This window comes from Schistocerca serialis, chromosome 8 (genome assembly GCF_023864345.2).
Source record: "Schistocerca serialis cubense isolate TAMUIC-IGC-003099 chromosome 8, iqSchSeri2.2, whole genome shotgun sequence".
Classification (NCBI taxonomy): Eukaryota; Metazoa; Arthropoda; class Insecta; order Orthoptera; family Acrididae; genus Schistocerca; species Schistocerca serialis.
In genome coordinates this window covers 147,064,619-147,072,344 of record NC_064645.1, presented here as the reverse complement: position 1 = coordinate 147,072,344, position 7,726 = coordinate 147,064,619, and positions in this window count along the sequence as shown.

Genomic DNA, 7,726 nt, shown 5'->3' with positions numbered 1-7,726 from the left:
AAGTAATGAAGTGACCCACATGTTCTTGTGAAATGCCGATGGTGTTTGCAATTTCTCTCTGAGTGATACGACGATCGTCCTGACTCAATCTGTCAACATTCTGCTTGTGAAACTCAGTTGTTGCTGTCACAGGACGTCCAACTCTTTGTTAGTTTGGCACGCAGGTCAGATGTTCCCGCCTCAACATCTTTAAACATAATCGCCCATCGACGCACAGTATTCACATCAACACAATCACCATAAACTGTTTTCATTCTCTGAATAATCTCCTTCGGGGTGACACCTTCTGTTGTCAAGAATTCAATGACTGCATGTTGCTTAAAACGCACTGACCGACCGTCTGCGCAGGGTTCCATACTTTACACTGTAAAAACACAACAGTTCAATGCTAAGGCGTCCCGCCAACTGTAGAGAAGAGGCTACAGAACAAGTCAGTACCTGCCGCATACCATTGCTGCCAACTGTTGAAGAGTTACGAATATGGAGGCATTACTTTTCAGTCAACCCTCGTATTTCACCGGTCACTATCCCGTACCCATAATGGATCATCAGAGATTAAACTATGAAAGCCCGATCACGTTTGCTTACTGTCTCCTGGAAGTTCGTAAGGTACTATTACAACGGTTTTATGCCCTGAAAAGTTATCCTTTTACATCAGATTTGTTGGACATGTAAGTAAACGTAATTTAACAGATTATTTAAGGTTTGGAGTGGCAGGAACTCCCGCAAAGTGCAATGGAATAAACAAATGGTAGGAGGGTCGTTGATAGGACTTAAGAGAAACTGAAATTACAATCGTCACTGTAGACATCCTGCATCTACTATCTAAGTATGTCAATAAATTGCATCTGTAATAAATTATATGTCGTACATAAAATATGTGGAATGCAAATGTTTTTGCTATTCGTGCCCTATATTACCTAATTAACTGAAAAATGCCTCCGCTGACAGTTGTCTCAAATTTCAACAGCGACACAGATTTACCTGCACAGCTGAAATTAATATTTTTTCAATCACTGCTGAATGGAGGCTTTTTCAACCTACCTTTGAATGCAATTAGAATGGTCGGATTACGTATAGAGAAGGTAGTTCTAGGGTGAACGTATGAGGTAACGAACATATTTATTAAACAATGATGAGGGAAGAGAGTAAAAAAATTGTGAAATCCCTACTTACTCAAACGTAATACGAGTACAATGACCAGTACTCATGTACAAGAAAACATACGACATGTCCAAATGCAGTTCCACAGACCATGTGTCTTTAGTTTCCCACCTGATACATAGACAACAGAAAACCACAGCTCATTACTATTAATTCATGAAACGTTGTTTTAAGAGTGGAAGAGCATTATGATACCACTTGAAACTTTGGATGACTGAATGAAAAATGAGTATTGCTCTCCATTCGTTCTAAAGAGGTTGAAATCAAAAGCAAAGATTTAACAAAGCCCAGGCGAAATAACATAGCAAAACGCACCGCAGGGAGAAATCAAATTCCCCATTCTCTGGAAGGCCACTTAATGTACAATCATGTAAATACAGCACAAAAGTACAAAGGCAGTAACTATCTAACCATAATCCAGAACAAAGTCAGGTGAATGTGACCGTTTCACTATCACGAGATGAAGTGTCTGTACCAGGAGGAAAATCAGCGCGCGCAGTCGTCACAACAGCAGGAAGAATGACTGTGTGTGTGTGTGTGTGTGTGTGTGTGTGTGTGTGTGTGTGTGCCTTCCGCGAGGCGTCCAGAAACAAATCCTGCTGCCTAGCGTTCCTGTTGCCTGGCTCGAGTCAAGGTCCGCACGACCTGTCAAGACATAGCTTGCAGTTTCAATCCAGAGAAGCACTGTGTAGTAAACAGATAGCTGACAACAGCTCTTCGAGGTTGATGAGCGACTATTACAGCACCCGCTAATACGCAGCATGTAAGGTGTTTTTCGACAAACCAGATGCCTTTCAGCTGCAAGTGAGGAGTAAAATGAAAATGAACTAATTTAAGCTGCTGACTTCTTCATGGCCCCACAAAAATCTGTATGCTACAAGTAAGAGCTGTATAGCATCCGAACTCAAGCTTTGCAATGCACGGAAAAGTGTTCACGAATATTGAGATAAAAGCACAGGTGGCATGTGAAAATTTCTTAGCATTCTAGCTCCACCATCGGGATGTGTGCCTTCGCTGCTACCAATGGCTCCTAGCATGTGATAGAACTACTATTAGGTAACTGCGTCATGTATCCTAAAACGAAGGGCCAGGATATGGCAGTGGTCAAATACAGTAGCCCCTCGCCCAACCCTCCAAGTAAGTACGTTAACTTCCCCCTCGTCAAATGGGCCACAGCCATATTGCGGCATGGAAGTTGCACTCTTCCGTCAACGTGTGTGTGTGCGCGCGCGTTTTTTCGTTTTTATTTTTGAGCACTAACTGTCAAGCGCACGTTTTGATGTCAATCAGTTTCCTTGTGTTGGTCACGATGTTTCGCTGGCTGTATGCTGTAAGTTTAAGGTTCACTACAGCACACGGTTGGCACACTGTAAGAGTATTGCCAGTTTTATAGCAGTTAGTATCCCTAGCTGAAAGGCGATTGCCTTGTTCTGAACTGTGGCGACAGCCAAGCTTAAGAAATATCACAAATGTATAATGGTGCACCTAATGATTCCAAGAGCCGTCTTGTAATGACTAGCATCAAATGAGATGTCATCTTAAAAAGAATATTTACAATTATAAACTGTTTATTCACTTCAACAGTAAGATGTTAGATAATCACGACCACGCTCATTAAAACTTTCATTTTAGTATGGATACTTCTACACGTCTATTGTCCATGTCAAACAGCTCAGTAGCATCATCAACTTCAACTAATATTTCAGGCACTGGACTGCAGCATGGCCACTCATTATAGTAGAGATGTGATCCATACAAATGTGCTAACCACAGAATAAGACCCACTTCTAGTATATGTACATATATAACCAGATAGACACTGGGTGCTACCATTCCGAAACAACCGTTTTTAAAATTGAATTAAAAACAGACTTGATCGCATTAAACATTTAATGGCAACGGTAACCGGTTTCGGTCAGAATGTGACTATCTTCATTATATTACATTAAAATGTGGTCTATTACGGTGGCAGTGCTTTACAATCAGAATCTGATATATAACTGATTACTTAGGTGTAGATAGTTAATTATATGAGCCTATTAATTTTAATAGGCAGAATTTCGTCATTAGGTAAGGTACAGTCGCTACTACAGCTACTTGTCTGTGGTCATACCCACGAAGTCGCAGTAAGTAGGTTGCGATCAGTATGCTAGTCTGATAATTCTCAGAAGTGGCTATATGCAGATAATCAATAATTTTCTATTTATAACTAGCAAATTTTTAGTAGTATTTTACACACTGTAGCTTGACTATCTTCTGTTGCATTTAGTTGTTGTTAGTCACCTATATACAGTTACATGTAAACAGCTATTCACAGCTACAATCAGTCTAGCTTTTATTATTGGTACATTTGATACGAGTAGTTAATTTTTCAACTTTTTTACACAGATTTTTAGTCAGTTGGTCATGTGTAGGCATCTATAGTTCTAAGTAGTGAAGCATTTCAAGTTTTCATTGGTTAGCCACTTACATTGCCAGGTAGTTAATAATTTATAACTGCAGCTACTAAACCATCTACAACCTCAAGATGGTGATTTACACTGAAGCGCCAGAGAGACTAGTACAGGCATGCGTATTCAAATACAGAGATGTGTAAACAGGCAGAATGCTGCGGTCGGCAACAACTATATAAGACAAGTGTCTGGCGCAGTTCTTAGATCGGATACTGCTGCTACAACGGCAGGATATCAAGATTTAAGTGAGTTTGAACGTGGTATTATAGTCGGCGCATGAGCGATGGGACACAGCATCCCCAAGGTAGTGCTGAAGTGGGGATTTTCCCGTACGACCATTTCACGAGTGTACCGTGAATATCGTGAATCTGGTAAAACATCAAATCTCCGACATCGCTGCGACCGGAAAAAGATCCTGCAAGAACGAGACCAACGGCGACTGAAGAGAATCGTTCAACGTGACGGAAGTCCAACCCTTCCACAAATTCAGTTCTTAGCTATCAACAACTGTCAGAGTGCAAACCATTCAATGAAACATCATCGATATGAGCTTTCGGAGCTGAAGGCCCACTCGGTATCCTTGATTACTCCATTAAACGAATCTTTACGATTCGCCTGTGCTTGTCAACACTGTTATTGGACTGTTGATGACTGGAAGCGCATTGCCTAGTCGGACAAGTATCGTTTCAAATTGTATCGAGCTGATGGACCTGTACGTGTATGGAGACAACCGCATGATACCATGGATCCTTCATGTCAACAGGGAACTGTTCAAGCTGATGGAGGCTCTGTAATGGTGTGGGGCGTGTGCAGTTGAAGTGATATGGGACACCTGATACGTCTAGATACAACTGCGACAGGTAACACGTACGTGAGCATCCTGTCTGATCACCTGCATCCATTCATGTCCATTGTGTCTTCCGACAAACTTGGGCAATTCCAGCAGGACAATGCGACACCCCAGTCCAGAATTGATACATAGAGGCTCCAGGAACACTCCTCTGAATTTAAACATTTCCGCTGGCCACCAAATTCCCCAGACATGAACTTTATTGAACAAATCTGGGATGCCTTGCAACGTGCTGTTCAGAAGAGATCTCTACCCACCACCCCCCACCCCCTTTCAGGATTCATAGTGTCAACTCCCTTCAGCACTGCTTCTGAGATTAGTCGAGTCCATGCCACGTTGTGTTGCGGCACTTCGGCGTGTCCGCGGGGCCCTCCACGATATTAGGCAGATGCACCAATTTCTTTGGCTCTTCAGTGTATTTTGCTACAGACGGATAACTGTATGTAAACAATGACCTGTAGACAATGTATTCTTAAAATTACAGATGCTTTACTATGCAATTACAAGTAATTTTTACAGCTAACAAGCAATTTTATTCAATCACGGTCAGGTAGTGAAACCTTTTGTGCTTATTTCATAAATCGTATGTGAATGCCGTTTGTTGTATTAAGTTCAAGAAGCGTATTTAAGCCTTTATGTACATTTCTGAACTATTTATTCCACTGTAACAAACGTATACAACGATGTCCACGTTTCCTTTCTCCTATTGTTAATTTTCAGTCGTTTTAGCTAATGGCTAGGAATTGTTTCTCCATTTAATGATTCTCGCCCCCTTGATGCATCTCGCGCGCTGTTTGCGTGGGCGCGCTTCTTGCTGCCACGGTATTGACTTGTCTACGCCAATTCACCGACGTGTTGTAACACTTACAGTACCAAACAATTAGTGTTAAAGCCGCTAGGTACAATTCTTTCACGAGAAGGTACTTGCAACCTGGAAATATTCCAGTACTTGCTGTTTCATTATTATATAATTGTGCCCACGCTTCTTTCCCCGTACAGTTACTTTTCCATATTTAATGTTAGCTAATGATTGCATAGTCTCTCCACTTACTCCAGACTCAAGTTCCAGCCCCATGATGCACTTCGCTGTTTGTTTTTGTTGACAGGTTCCCTACAAGCGTGCTACTGACATCGCTACAGCTGTGTGGAGATTAGTTCCCAAATTTCCCGTCCATAGCCCCTCTTGTCATCGATATTAACTTGTTTGATTTATCATTAGGTTTTTATGTTACTTTCTTTATGCCTTATGACAACTATAGTTACTTCTTTTTATTATTTTACTTTCACCCTCACACTGAAACCAAATTCAAGATTTGCACATCATTAGCTGACCAGCTCCTGTTCTGGCATTATAACTGCACTTCTTTTCGCTTCTTTATACTAATTTTGTACGTACACTATGAACCACACGTAAGCATCTAAGATCTTTTATTGTATTAATGAGCCGGCCGCGGTGGCCGTGCGGTTCTAGGCGCTCCAGTCCGGAGCCGCGCTGCTGCTACGGTCGCAGGTTCGAATCCTGCCTCGGGCACGGATGTGTGTGATGTCCTTAGGTTAGTTAGGTTTAAGTAGTTCTAAGTTCTAGGGGACTGATGACCACAGCAGTTGAGTCCCATAGTGCTCAGAGCCATTTGAACCATTGTATTAATGGATTCAGTATTGTATTACTTATTGCAGCTGTATGAATTTAGCACCATTTCGTTTTGCTATTTGCAGCTTATTGTTGACACAAATAATGCGACAGGTATAAATAAGTATGTACCATTTTTTATATTTAAATTTTTAAAATTTTTAAACTTTTCGTCCCTAATTTTAATATTCTTATCTGACTTCTACTTTGTTGTGTTGTATTTTCCTGTACAGCCTTCTGAAGGAGGGCACTCAGTGCCCGAAACCGCTAAAGAAATTTCTTTTATGCAACTGGTTGCTTATTCTTTCGATATATCGCCTAAAGTTGCCGAGGATAGATAAAATATTAAAATGTGAAGACAGATGATAATCTAATAATCATTGGGAATTGGAATGTGGTTGTACGGGAAGGTATAGAGGAAAGTGTTACGGGAGAATACCAGCTAGGCAGTAGGAATGAGGTAGGAGGCATAGGGGATCCGGTATTAGAATCAAGATTTAAAAGAGCTCTGGTATTTTTGGGCTCCAATTAACCAGAAGGGATTGATAACATTCCATCGATATTTCTAAGCTCATTGGGGAGAATGGCAACCAAACGACTATTCAGGCTGTGCGTAGAATCTATAACATTGGCGACGGACAGTCAAACGTTCGAAAAATATCGTGCCCACAATTCCGAAGACAGCTAGAACAGATAGATGGGAAAACAATATCACAATCAGCTTAATATCTCATGCATCCAAGCTGCTGAGAATAATAGTGTACAGGAGATTGGAAAGTTTGGGAAAGAAAATTGAGGATCTGTTAGATGAGGATCATTTTTTGCTTTAGAAAAGTCAAAGGTACCAGGGAGGCAGTTCTGACTCTGCACTTGATAATGGAAGTAAGAATGAAGAAAAATCAGGATGGGCTCATAGCATATGTTGTTTCAGGAAGGCGTTCGGCAATGTGAATTGGTGCAAGATTTTCGAAATTCTAGAACAATAGGAGTAAGCTACAGGGAAAGACGCGTGACACACAATATGTACAAGAACCGAGAGGTATCAATAATACCAAGAACGGTATGCTCGGATTAAAAAGGATGTAAGACAGGGAAATAGTCTTTCGCGAAATAGTCTTTCGCCTCTTCTCTTCAACCTATGCACCGTAGAAGCAATGACAATAGAAAGTTTCAAGATTGCGATTAAAATTCAGGATGAGAGGATATAAATAATAAGATTCGCTGATGACATTGCTATCATCAGTGAAAGAGAAGAAGAAATACTCGATCTACTGAATGAAATGAACAGTCAAAAAACTACAGAATGTGGTTTGAAAGAGACTAGAGTAATGAGAAGTAACGGAAACGAAAACAGCTAGAAACTAAATATCAAAATTGGTGATCACGAAGTAGATGAAGTTTAGGAATTCTGCTATCTTGGGAGCAAAATAACCCGTGACGGACAAAATACATAAGACGTAAAAACCAGACTATCACTAACAAAGAAGGCATTCCTGGCCAAGAGAAGTCAGACATAGGCCTCAATTTGAGGAAGAAATTTCGAGAATGTACGTTTGGAGCACTATGTTGCATGGCAGTGAATTATGGACGCTGGAAAAATAGGAACATGTGAGAAACGAAGACGAGGTG